This window comes from Cryptomeria japonica, chromosome 9 (genome assembly GCF_030272615.1).
Source record: "Cryptomeria japonica chromosome 9, Sugi_1.0, whole genome shotgun sequence".
NCBI classification, from domain to species: domain Eukaryota; kingdom Viridiplantae; phylum Streptophyta; class Pinopsida; order Cupressales; family Cupressaceae; genus Cryptomeria; species Cryptomeria japonica.
In genome coordinates, this window is record NC_081413.1 from 467,903,586 (window position 1) to 467,918,847 (window position 15,262).

Consider the following 15,262-nt stretch of genomic DNA (forward strand, 5'->3'; position numbering starts at 1 on the left):
TTATTTAATAGCTTCTTTTAAAAGGCCTTCTGCTTGTTCCGTCAATATCCCAGTAGAACGTATAATTTCTCCAAATTGGGGTTTATTTTTTACTAAATACTCGCGCAACTTAAGGATAATTTTTTTTTCACTTGTATGATCTCTAATGCACCTAGATATCCATTTGTTCCAGTATAAATCATAGCTATTTGTTCTTCCACTATTAAAGGATCCAATTGAGCTTGTTTGAGCAATTCGCCGAATCGTTGACCTCTTGCCAATTGACCTTGTGTAGCTTTATCAAGATTAGAAGCGAATTGTGCAAAAGCTTCTAACTTTGCAAGTTGAGATAATTCTTATTTTAATTTTCTAGCTACTTACTTCATAGCTTTCATCCGAGCTATGGATCCTACTCTAGATACAAAAAGACCAACATTAATGACAGGTTGAATTCTTGCATTGAATAGATCAGCCGATAAGAAGATTTGCCCGTCGGTAATGGAAATTATGTTAGTGGGAATATAAGCTGAGACATCTCCAGCTTGAGTCTCCACTATTGGTAAAGCAGTCAAACTCCCTCCACCTAATTGATAATTTACTTTAGTTGATCTATCTAATAAATGAGAATGTAAATAGAAAACATCTCCTGGATAAGCTTCCCGGCCAGGGGGTCTTCTTAACAGAATAGACATTTGTCGATAAGTTCGTGCTTGTTTGGAAAGATCATCATAAATGATTAATGTATGTTGTTCTTTATACATAAAGTATTCAGATAAGGGCTTCAGCCCTAGCTCGCTCGGTCGTGGATCGCAACTTAAGGCATGGGTATGCTCCCCATGGTCTTAAGTTCGAGTCCCCGGCTATGTTAACTCTATGTGTGTTGCTACCTTGTGAGCGGGTCATACACACTAGAGGATTAGTCTCGCTCAGCGAGGACACCTCTAGATTCCACGATAGTGAATATAAAAAAAAAAAAAGTATTCAGCTAAAGCTGCTCCTGTATAAGGAGAAAGATATTGTAATGTAGCAGGAGAATCCGTAGTTTCCGCTACCACAATGGTATACTCCATTGCACCATGTTCTTCGAAGGTATTAACTACCTGAGCTACGAAAGAATCTTTTTGGCCAATAGCGACATAAACACATATTACATTCTGATTTTTTTGATTTATAATCGTATATGTAGCTACTACTGTCTTACCGGTCTTCCTGTCCCTAATAATCAATTCTCGTTGACCGCATCCTATAGGGATCATAGAATCAATAGCAATAAGACCCGTTTGAAGAGGTTCATATATAGAACATCTTGAAATAATACCTGGGGTGGGAGATTCGATCAATCAAGATTCAGAAGATGAAATCTTACCCTTACCATCAATAGGTCGAGCTAGCGCATTTAAAACTTGACCCAAATAAGCATCACTTACTGGTATCTGAGCAATTCTGAGTGAATTTGATATTGAGTATGTGGACCGCAAAGTTGTCAAGGGATAGGTTATTGCAAATCAGTTGGCTAATGCATCACTCAAAGGCGACCATCCTCTTAAATTTTCATGATCACAACTACACAACCATGGAAGCAATATTTTGATGGCTCATACACCAGACATAGCTCAGGGGCAGGTATTATTTTTATCACACCTCAAGGTGACAATCCCGAAGTCCTACAGACTCACTTTCCCATGCACAAATAATATAGCAGAATATGAGGCCTTGATCACAGGACTCAAATTGGCCATACAATGGAATCTGAAAGAGCTACAAGTATATGGAGATTCCCAGTTGGTCATCCGACAAGTCACTGATGAATACCAAACAAAGGATGATAAGCTCATGTCGTACAAAAGGATGGTGGATAGTTTCAAAGAATCATTTACAACTATCACATTTGAGCAAGTACCAAGAGATCAGGATCAATTCCCGACGCAATGCCTACAATTGTATCTCTCCTGGATCTTTCACAAAATTTGACACGCTATGAGTTTTTAGTAGAACAACTTTGGATCCCTTCTTATGATATCCTTGAATCTGAAATGATATGTTGCCTTATCGGTTCTGACTCCCCATGGTACGGTGAGTTTTTCACTTACTTACGTGACCACACACTTCCCCCTAACCAATCAAAAAACCAATGAAAAACCTTTATCCGCCAAACCGCTAGATACACCATCATTATCGAAACCCTATACAGACGAAGTCTTGATGGTACTCTCCTTCGATGTTTTGGAAAAAAGATCAGATAACAAAAGCCTTGGAAGAGGTACATGAAGGAATTTGTGGGGCTCACTCAAGCGGTCCTTCACTAGAAAAGAAAATCATGCGAGCCAAATACTATTGGCCCTCCATGGAGAAAGACTCCTACTACTTTGTCAGAAAGTACAAGAAGTGCCAAGTTCACAGAGATTTGATACATGCCCCAACACATGAATTACAACCTATCACAACACCATGGCCCTTTTGTCGATGGGGACTTGACCTTGTGGGTAAAATCCATCCATCTTCATCCAACGGTCATAAATTTATCATTATCGCCATAGAATACTTCACAAAGTGGATCGAAACCGTTCCACTCACCCAAGTCACCAGAAAGCAGATCACCTCAATCATCCTTAATTACATCATTTGTCGGTATGGTGGACCCATGTTCATCATCACAGATAACATGCTCCCTTTAAAAAATCAAGATGTCTGTGAACTCTATGAGAAGTTTCATATCTAACACCGTTTTCCACCCCATATTACCCACAAGGCAATGGTCAAGACGAAGCATCAAATAAGAAAATATTGAGGATCCTCAAAAAGACAGTCAATGATGCTGGCCTTGATTGGCACATTCATTTGAATCCAACACTATGGGCATATCAAACTAGCATTCAAACCCCAACAGGCGCAACCCCCTACTCACTGGTTTATGGAGTAGAAGCCATCTTGCCTATTGAGGTTGAATTATCATCTCTATGGGTCTCCTTGCACAATCTAATAAATGATGAAGAATACCGAGTCTGACATCTTCAGGACTTGGAACTGCTTGATGAAAAGCGACAAGCTGCCTACAATCACCTAAAAGCCTATCAACAATGCATGAGCAGAAGCTACAATCATAGGGTTAAACCTCTCACATTTGAAGTAGGAGATCTTGTTCTTAGGGAGAATCCTCGCAATCAACCAAACAGAGAACACCAGGGAAAATTCGAATCCAATTGGCTGGGTCTTCGGGTCTAGGGCATATCAGTTAGCAACTTCAGAAGGAGAACCACTAGTAGATTCAATCAACAACATGCATCTCAAAAGGTTTCATACATAAGTTGTGCAGAACATCAGGCTCCTCCAATATCAGAAAATAGTCTTGAACAAAATACAAAAATACAAAAAATCAAGAAAATAGTAAAGAAAAATCATTCATCCAAACGGTGAAAACCACTCCGGTGGTGCCTTGGGTAAGTACGGTGGTGAAAACCTAGTAAAAAGGTGCCATTCGTAAAGGCTATGGCTCCATTGTCTTTTAGACTTATTGCGATCACATCCATTCATCCATCATTTATACCATGGCTTGTTTCTGATCTGCAATCAGGGTTATTACTTCATGTGTCTTGCATCACGCTTTCATACCGACATCTAACTGGGGGCAAATGTTCTTACACCTACTAATGGGAGTGGATTCTCCATTGCTTGTGATTCATTGAGTTGCTCATTCAAAAACATCTTGAAACAATACCAAAAACATTCATAAAATCTTCAAAAATCCCCAAAACATTTGCAAAATGTCTTGAGATAATACCAAAAACATTTACAACATTCAAAAAATCCAAAAACATGAAAAAAACATCAACATCAATAAAAAACATTGCAAAGTATATTATTCATTGTACATACACATCTCAAAAGACACAAAACAACATTTTGAGCTACTCAAAAGATGAACACCTATCAAGTCAACCAACCAATCAAAACATCTGCACACGACTGTATTCACAAGGATGCATCCTTCCCCACAAACAAGACATGGTAACATTTTCTTTGACAAGAAAATTATGTTTAGCTGATAAGTACTTGGTCGATTTTTTTATTTTATTTATTTATATCAATTTCCTACGCTACTCTAGGATATCCACAAGTGATTAGAGTATCCGGGATGGTTCCTGATATCTTTTTCTTTGTTTGTTGTCTGTGGATTGTTCCAATGAAGTTCTGGGGCATATACTAATGGTGTCTACGTGGGAAGTTCACTAAGCTACATGATCCTATGCAAAAATACAGTCATGGATCACTATGGCTTACTTACTACAACGTATACCTTGACCATTTGTACACGAACCGGAATGGAGGGGAACTTTCCTTGTCTGTGATGTTTGATTACAGGTGAAATGCTCAACCTTGGTTTCTGATACTTCAGCCAAGATAGATACTATCATGCTCGATGATGAAGATTAAGCACTGTGAATAAACCATGGTGATACCATTTCATCTCATCGGTTTATATTTCATTTCGTTGCATATCACCCATCCATTTTCTCATTCATTGTTCATATCTGTCGTTCGCATGCAATTAATTCAAGTTTCTATGAGAAAGATAAGCCTATAAACTTTGCCTTGGGTACAATCATGACATAGTTCTCTGATACATCGTCTCACATCTCCATTCCATGTCTACATTTTCCCACCAACTTGACATTCATATGTCATGTAGGAATGGCATTACCATTTAGTTGCATTCATTATCATTTATTTGCATTTGATTCATTAAGTGCATTTATTTCATTAAGTGCTTTCATTCCTTCATTTAGTTGCATTTCAATCATTAAGTTGCATTCATCTAATCATTAAAGTACATTCATGATCATTTAGTTGCATTAAGTACATTCATTCATTATCATTTACTTGCATTAAGTGCATTTATTCATTAAGTGCATTCATTCCTTCATTTAAAGTACATTTATTATCAGTTAGTTACATTAAGTGCATTCATCATCATTTAGCTGCATTGAGTGCATTAATTCAGTCATTCATTTAGTTGCATTTTATTTATTAAGTGCATTCAAATCAATAAGTGCATTCATTTAATCCTTTAAGTGCATTCATTTTATTCATTTAAGTGCATTTGTTTATCTATCATCAAGTGCATTCATTTATCCATTTAAGTGCATTCGTTTAAAAACATACATGGCATTTTTCTAAAAAAAAATCATTCATTGAGATTCATCTTTAAAAATGCATAGTTTCCTCATATCATTATCTCATCATTCCAACATATACAGTATTATCTATCAAATATCATTATTCATTATCTAATCTCATCATTTAGCATAAATCATCATCATTTCATCACATTAATATCATTACAAAAACATCATCCATATCATACATATAGAAACCATATCATCAACATGTACATCTAGAAAGTAAACATCTCCATATCATGTATCTAAGCATAACTCATATCATCATCCTACATAAAGCAACCATATCATCACATGGATACATATCATATCATCACCAAAATTGATCTCATCATATACCGCATCAAAAAGAACACATGTATCAAAGTACAATGATGTCTGAAAATTTCGGCTACCAAGAGCCATCCAAGTATCAGTCTAGTAACAATGCACAGAAATACCTCAAATGACACTCTGGCTAGATGCTGCCCCCCCACCACCCTCACCATCTCGCCGAGGAGGACCCATCACACCACCACTACTCTGATCTCGCTCGCCACATCTAGGAGTAGCTCATAGCTCACTGACTACTCAGCACAACCTGCTCAAATAATCCCTGCTAGTAGTCAATCTCTGCCACTGCTAGCCGCATCTCCCTCACTATCTCCCCAGTAGGGCCCTATCCCTGCACTCCCTCCAAAACTTGAACTCTATCATGTATCTCCCTCACTCTATCCACCACATCATCTCTCTCTCGCACAATTGCAGTCAACTCGACCTCCCGTGCAAAAAGATGGACATCCCTGACTGCAATTTCTGCATCTTTGTCCTCCAGTTGTGCCTCGACTACTGTCAACCGAGTCTGCAACCGTAATATCATAAAATCTTGTAGGGCTCCCTCTCCCCCACCTACGTCACCCTGTCCCATCTCCATCAGCTCCTCTCCACCACCTACGGCTCCCTGTCCCATCTTCATCACCTCATCACCACCCTCTCCACCACTGACATCTCTCCCTCCTACTCTCATTTCTCCCTGTATCAGCAGACACTATGATAGTCGTAAAGGCTGCCCACCTCTACCTCTCCTCTGTAACCATCCTCCTCCACCTCCTCCGCCAAAACCTCCCACACCTACTCCACCTCCACCTCCTCATCCTCCAAAACCTCTTCCACCCCTACCTAATCTCCTCCTCCTCCCCTGTAGCGGTTCTTTGTCATCCTCAAATGGTGGTATGGGCTCTGCAAGATCTAATATCAATGGAATCGGATGAGCGGCGTGATACTATGTATACTCCTTTGTCACCCCCGCATCCGCAATCTCTAGCCTCATTTGCCATGGTCTCACCTGTAATGTCTAGAACTCTGCAAGGGCCTGATCATAGGGCAAAACCAACCCCCACTGAAATCTCTCCCACACTACCCGTGCATACTCCCCCAAACCCCTCGACATACTCTGCCTTTGCCTAAACTATCTCATCACTCTCCCTGGCAACTGTCTCTCCACAATATGGGATGTGCGACCAATCAAAAATTGAGTAACATATACATATAGTAAGGCCTCTCCATCATCCTCCCAGGCCTCACAATCAGTGTAAGGCCTCCATATGAACCTATCTAAGTCATCTAAGGCATGCCGCCAAAACTTGAACATCCCCAAATGGGGTTGGGTCATCAAACCTCCATACATAAATACATAGGGTTGGTCTATCACTCTAAACCTCATACATACCGACCGTGTGACTAGCAAGTGCTCCCAAGCCCAGATATGTAACAAAGTGATCCGTACACCTAGTGATCTACTCTCTCGATACACTACCTCATGCAAATCCCTGTAGAGGTGCACCAACACACATGGCTCCCATACATAGAGGGTCCCCTCTATCACCATCTGCTCTAATACCTGGCCCCACCCAATGACTAATCCATGCGAACGTCGATTGGGGCAAAGCAAACCCCCGACGATACCTACTAGTACTGATGGTAGTAGCTCATAGAGTGTCGCTATGTCCTCCCATGCCACGGAGCCATCCTTAATGTATATATCCTCGACAAATATCCTCTATACGTCTACCATCCCCAGGTGGTGATTATACGTCACGAGTCCCCTCTAATTGGGATATGCAGTATCCTCTAGACGTCCTCCAGTGTCACAGTCATCTCTCCCATCTCCAAATGAAAGGAGTATGTCTCGTTGTGCCATCGCTCAGCCAACACTGTCAGTAATCCATGATTCGTCTGAATCACGAGTAGGCACATCATATCATATAAACCAGTTGCACATACACAATCGATCTCTACCTCAGACAACTGCTCACGCAACTGCTTTGTCGCGGGATGTCGCTCTCGCATCTGTAAGATGAAAAGATCCTCCTACACATATCAACAAATATTAGTTGTTTTGCTACAAACTTTCTTAAGTTTCAACCTAGACTATCAACATATACTTTTTAATCCAGTTTCTTTGGGTCTCAACAGGTAATCAATTATGGCAATCCTATACTACAACATGCATTTATCATAATGACCTAGTTTCAACGGGGCTGCTATGATTCACCAAAAAAAATAATCAATCAATCAACACAGGCATCAAGTGATATTTTAGCTAACACTAGGGCATCTATCACAATCACGCCACTTTGCTAACAATAGCGCTACAACTAAAGCACAAACGCGCTAGAACAACAATAGCACTACAAAAGCTATACAATTGCGCTATTTTATAGCAACAACGCCACAACAACTACACAAAAGTGCTAAACTACAAGAGCGCTATAACTATGATACAAATGTGCAAAACTGGCAAACGTGCTAAAATGAATATGCAAGAGTGCCATTGCGGCACCATAGCGCTACTTTAGGTGACAAAAGCGCTAAAACATAGGTCTAGCGCTATTGTCTTCCTTGGACTTTCACGCTTGAAAACATGTTAAAAATGCATCAAAAGCAAAATTCAACATTTGTGTATCGACGGTCCGTAGTCCTCTAGCCGCTGGTATCGGCGGATCCGCTCTAGTCGGTGAACTGCTATAGGCACGACCATGATGACTGTTGCTCACTCCTTTGCCCAAGGTCACTATCAGAGCTCCAAACTGCCAGGGAGATTGGTGCAAATGAGACATTTTTACCCCTTCCCATCCAAATATACACCCCCCATCCCTAACCCTATTGCACCTGCTCACCATCGTGGTCCCTGTGAACTTCAGAAGCCTCTCATTTCTTCGTATTTACTCCGTCTTCTCCCGTTCTTTCACCATTATTTCTAATTTCTTCTATTCTACCTCCCCTCAACTTCTTTCTCTTTTTTGAGAGATCGCTCGATTTTTTCAAAAAAATTTGACCCATCTCTCGAGGGGGCATACCACCCACTAAATTAACATTCTGGGGCATATTTCTCATACCTATCTTTCTTTCTTTGAAATGACGCGATAAATCGCACCATCTCAAAGAGGGGAAAATGTAGACACATAAATCTATCCACTTAATTAAATGAATATTTACTATTTATTTGATTATTTAAACCATCAATCAACAATTAATTATTATTTAATTAATTCATCTTAAACCTCTTCTTCTATTAATTAAATAAGTTATTCAATTTATTTAAATTAATCCATTAAACCATACTCTAACAATTAATTAAATGAATAAAGCATATTTGTTTAAATTAACCCCTTTCCTCATTTAAATATTTATTTAAATCTCTAAAACCCTCCCACTTGCATTCTCCTACAAATGCAAGTTGCACCAATAAATAGATTTCATTTCTAAATAAAATCTTATTTTCTCTCACCCACCAAACCCACTTGCCTCCCAAACCCCTTCTAGACTCTTCTAATCCATTCCAATTTAGCCTAATTCATCTCCTAATTATTGTCACATTCCTAAGAAAAGAGAAGTCACTTCTCAAAGCCTCCAAAGTCTTTGAAATACATTAAAGGCTTTTATTATTCAACAAGTTAACCCCCAAAGTCTTCTAAACCATTTATGGCTCTTACATAACCATTAATGGTTAACTCAACTTACCCACATGGTTAGAGGCTTTCCCTCTAATTCAACCCTCATTTAAATCATGGGTCTCTTCAAGCATTCATTTCTTTGACCATGATTATCCCCATTAACTCTTGCACAAGCGATTATAAATTGGATAAAAGCAATTACCCTTGGATAAAAACTTTACTCACTAACCTTCATTTCATCTCAAGCATTTAATGCTTCTTCCATCTCCTCTCAATCCATCTCATGTTGACACTTGTCATCATGGGATTGGGTTGAAAGCCATCACATGGATCACAAACCCATCAATCCTAGCCCTTCACAAGCCCACTCATTCTTGACCATCCATTGCCCTATATCCCCTATAGATAGAGCTCGTATTCTTCATTTTTAGGATCAAAAGTCTTTTGTGCATCAATTAGTCATTTTAGAGAGCATTGAGAAGCATTTGCATTGTTATTATACTAAGATTTACATAGACTGATTAGGATCTTTCTCATAGTAAGTCATTTACACTTGCATAAGCATTTGTTTTCATTTTCACAACCATCTTGAATCTTCATAAGGCATCCATGGATAGTGCTAAAAGCTGAGAGCTACACTCATGTGGGACTTGGAGAGGAGAGGAACAAGGGAGGAACATCTATGAGCATTTTTGGGAGCATCTTGGGGGTTTCTTTCCCTTTTTCATTTATGTATGCTTCTTATTGTGTGCTTTACATCTCTCTTGATATGCATCTTAAAGATTTTAAGTTCATTTGTATTTCATTTTGGTTGTGACTAATCTACTAACATTTGAACTTGTGTTTTGTGCCTTGTGCCCCTTTTGCCCTGCATCACATGTGTGTGTGTGTGTTGTTAGAATATAATGTTATTAGGGATGCATCTTTATAATAATTATATATAATGTTCTAATATAAGGTTATAAAATCTTGTATATTATATGCTTTATAAGCATATCTCATTTGAAATAATTATAATCTAATAACTATTTTATTTATTATTTATGAGTGAGGGCTATTGAAAAGGTGTGACTAGTGAAGCCACCCTTCCTCCTATATTTAAGGAGGTTCTCTCTCATTTGGGAGTGGTGAGAATTTGGAGCTTTATGGTGAGTTGTATCACTATGCATATGAGGTATTATTGGCCATGTGGAAGTATTGGAGAAGTGTCCCTAGGTTCATGTCTATTTTATGATAGACTATATATGTAAGTGTTTTAATTAAATGATGCTTTATGGGTTTTTTTACTTTTCCCCGTGTATATCTTGTGTAATGTGTACATTTATGCATGTATGTTTCTCATTTCATTTACTTTATGATCTTGTTTATAATGATTAGTACCCTAAGATCCTAATTTCTAACATGTGTGTGTCTGCGCGCACGCATATACATACATTCATATATATGTGTGTGCACATATATATACATATATGTGTGTATATACATATATATACATATATATATGTGTGTGTGTGCATGTGTATATATATGTACACAAACACACACACACATATATACATATATATGCATATATACACACACCAACATATATGTATATGTATATGTATATATACATATATGTACACATATATGTATATACACACACGCACACACATATACACACATGTATATATACATACATGTATATATAATATACATACATATATATATGTATATACATACATACACATATATACATACATACACATATACATACACATATATATAGATATATACATACATACACATATACATATATGTATATGCGTATGTATGTATATATCTGTATGTATGTATATATACATACATACATACACATATACATATACATATACATATGTATGTATACATGTATATGTATATGTATACATATATATGTATATATATGTAGACATATATGTATATATACATATATATGTATACATATATATACATATACATGTATATGTATATATGTATGTGTGTGTGTGTGTATGTATACATACATACATACACACATACATACACACATACATATATACATACATATATAGATATATGTATGTTTGTATATATATACATATACGTATGTGTGTATGTATATATATATATATATGTATGTATGTATGTATGCATGTATATATGTATGTGTATGTGTATGTATGTATATATGTGTGTGTACACATATATGTATGTATATATGTATATATACATATGTTTATATATACATATATATGTATTTATACACACACATATATGATTTGGATATTTGATGAGTGATTGATACTTTGATATATATCTCCATTTCACAGATTATACATATATGTATGTATGTATACATGTATATACATATGCATACATACATACATACATACATAAATGTGTGTGTGTGTGTGTGTGTGTGTGTGTGTGTGTGTGTGTGTGTAAATGTATATGTATGTGTATGTATATATGTGTGTACACATATATGTATATATGTATATACATGTATGTATATGCATACATGTATATACATATATATGTGTGTGGGTGTGTGTGTACATATATATATACATGTATGTATATACATATATACACATGTACATATATACATATATATATATATACATGTATGTGTGTATATATGTGTGTGTGTATACATGTATGTGTACATATATATGTATATATACATATACATATACATATAGATATACATATGTGTGTGTGTGCGCGTGTGTGTATATATACATATATATGTATATATATGTGTGTGTGTGTGTATAGATACATACATATGTATATATGTATACATACATACATATGTATGTATATACATACATGTATATATACATATGTCTACATATATACACATGTATGTATATATATATTGTGTGTGTATATATGTGTGTACATATGTGTGTGTGTGTATACATATATATGTACATATATGTGTATATATATATGTATATATACATATGCATATACATATATATATATATACATATATGTGTGTACATACATGTGTATATATGTATGCATATATACACATGTATGTATATACATACACACACACACACACACATATATATATATATACGCATATGTATACATACATACATATATATACACACATACATATATAGATATATGTATGTGTGTACACACACACACACACACACATATATATATGTATGTATGTATATACATATGCATACATACATACATTGTATGTATTTATGTATATATGTAAATGTATATGTATATGTATGTGTGTGTATGTGTATGTGTATGTGTATGTGTATGTGTATGTGTGTGTACACATATATGTATGTATATATGTATATATACACTTGTGTATATATATATGTATATATGTATGTACACACACACACATATATGATTTGGATATTTGATGAGTGATTGATACTTTGATATATATCTCCATTTCACAAATTGATTATCAATATCAAATTCATATCAAAGTACCAATCAATCAAGTATCATCAATCATCAAATATCCCAATCATATCAATTTGATATCTAGAGAATGTTGTTGTCATGCTGATGAACCAAACAACCAACAAAACAAAGAACAATAGAGCAATAGAAATATTTTTATGGGTATTGTCATTTTTATCTTGTTTATGCATTGAACTTATGAATTTATTGAGTGATTGATTGAATTATGAGATTTTAGGTTCTTTCATTATGTTTATTTATATTTTGTAGTCTTTTAATTTTTATCATCCATGATTTGGAATTCCCAATCGGTTCCACATCCCTAATTTAATAGATATATTTAGGATTTTGAGTTAAAAAAGTTACAAGTATAGATTGACACTTTTGATTCAAAGTTTGGTGATTTTGATTCAATAATTGGTACATATGACCTAAGAAATGACTCAAATGATCTAATTTTTGTGTCCTCAAAAGTCTTGAGTAGGGTGGCACTATTGATGTCTAGAATGGTGCATATGATGAAGGGAATGATGCTTCTAATGAAGGAAGTGGTTATATTGATTTAACCTTGATTTTTGTGCTCCTATTTTCATTTTGGCACATCTAATTAGTAGATTGGTGCATTCCATGCACAAAGGGGCATTTTTTATGCATGTAATGGCATAATTTATTTATGCAGTGGTACAATTGATGCATATAATCCTGCATATGATGAATTTTGTGGCACTTTTGATAAAATGACACTTTATGTAGGTTTTCGTCTTCTAATTACAATGTTTTTGACTCATATGTAGGATGAAACTTATGGTTTAAATCTTAGTGCATCTAACAAACATCTTAGCAATTTTGGTAGGTATAACATCACTTTTGATTCATTTTACTATATTTTTAATCTCTTCTTATACAAATTTGATCTCTATTTTAATGTTTTTAAGTTAAATTAAAAGTTATATTTATCACACAATCTTCTTGTTGTTTTGGGACTAATTCAATCAATGCAAGTTGACTTTCATTAGGAGACAACAATTTTTTTATATATTACTAACACTATTTTGTGTAGGGTGCTTATACAAGATTATCTTTTTTCTTAAAATAATTGTATGCTTCATTTCTAAAGGGTAAATAATATTTTGGGTTGTTTCTACACAATATTTTAGGTGTGTGTGCTCTCCCCTTGTTCCTAGTGCAATCTTGGGGATTAAAAGTATCTTATAGCTTACTTATTTGTTTACCCAAGGTGTGATAACCTACATATGCTCCCCCTTACATTGCATACAAGATTGGGGATCAAAATCAATAGTCTTACCTTTCCTTGTTAGGATACCTACTCGAGGATTTCATCACCTAAAGTTTCAAATCAACCATATTTTTTGGAAAGATATATAAAGGAGAGAATGCGAGTGTTGTACTTAAAAAAATTTCCATCAACATGTTTGGCCAAGGCCCAAGAACTTAAATTCACTAAGACTTGGTTGTGAAGATTCTAGGATAGATCCTCCTAGATTAGGTACTTGCAGATGGGCTCACAATTCATAGGTCCACTATGAACCTTTTTATAATAGCCTTTAAGACATTTAACTATCTTCCTAGTGTGGTGTAATGTACAGTATCATGCCTAAAGTTGCTCAACCTATACTTCCTCAAGTGGAGATAAAAAACTCTTTGGAAGGTGTTTAGGCCTCCAGATAAAGGGTAAAGGTGAGCCCTTGTGCCATTGGATCCCTACCTATTGAATTTTGAGAGTAGAGAGTGCTTTAGCACAATCATGAAGCATTTTGTCGTTAGGCCTACACTAGCGAAGACACACATACTTGAATAATTATAGGGTTGTTAATGTGCATCACATGTCTTCTCATGTGAAACCAATAAAATCTAATTTAGCCTTCATACCTTGGAAAAATCATCATTTGTTATGTTTTATTTATCAATCTCTTGCCACAATACAAGTTGTCCAAAACCATTTACTATAGAACCATGATTTTGATTTAAACTTATATGCATCCAATTCATAGGACTAGGCAATTAACCTATAATTGCACACATTTGATTGATATATTGATGCTATCAATTGGCCTTGCTACATATTTGATACATAGAACCACACTTTTGAACCAAAACCATTCACATATATGTCACAAAATTAAGATTCGACTTGTATTTGCTTGTCTGACAAAGTTGCACATATGATTAGGGCTTTGGCACACATGATCAATAAAGTGGTACATTTGATCAGTGTTGTGGAATAGTTGAATAATATCTCGAGACATTTGATCAAAACCTAAGTGTATTTGGTCAATTTTTTGGCACATTTGATAAAACTCTAAATTTTCTCTGCTTTAGCACAATTTATTGGTAGTGGTGCTATTAATTCATATCCTAGTGCCATTTAGCATTATTTTGACACTTTTGATCGATATCTTAGAACCTTTGATTAGTATCATTATCGTTTAACTTTTGAGCTTCCAAATCATTGATCAATTTTTTTATATTTTTTCACAAATAGCCCTAGGAAAAACCTAAGACACCCGAATTAAGTCTATTATAAAAAAAAAAACAAAAAAAAACTCTATTCTACCCATTACTAGGCCACAAAGAAAATTGAATATGGAATAAAATGAACATAACTTTCTAGTATCTATTGATAGCCACTTTAACCAAGGTGAAGGATCAGGAATACATGAGTATCATAAAATCTTACTTTAATAAGAGCACCTT

General features: G+C 35.5%; 1 pseudogene; it reads right to left on the reverse strand.

Moving 5' to 3' along the window:
* Nucleotides 1-5,644, reverse strand: LOC131075906 (ATP synthase subunit alpha, chloroplastic-like; annotated as a pseudogene).
* Between the last annotated feature and the right edge of the window lie 9,618 nt (nt 5,645-15,262).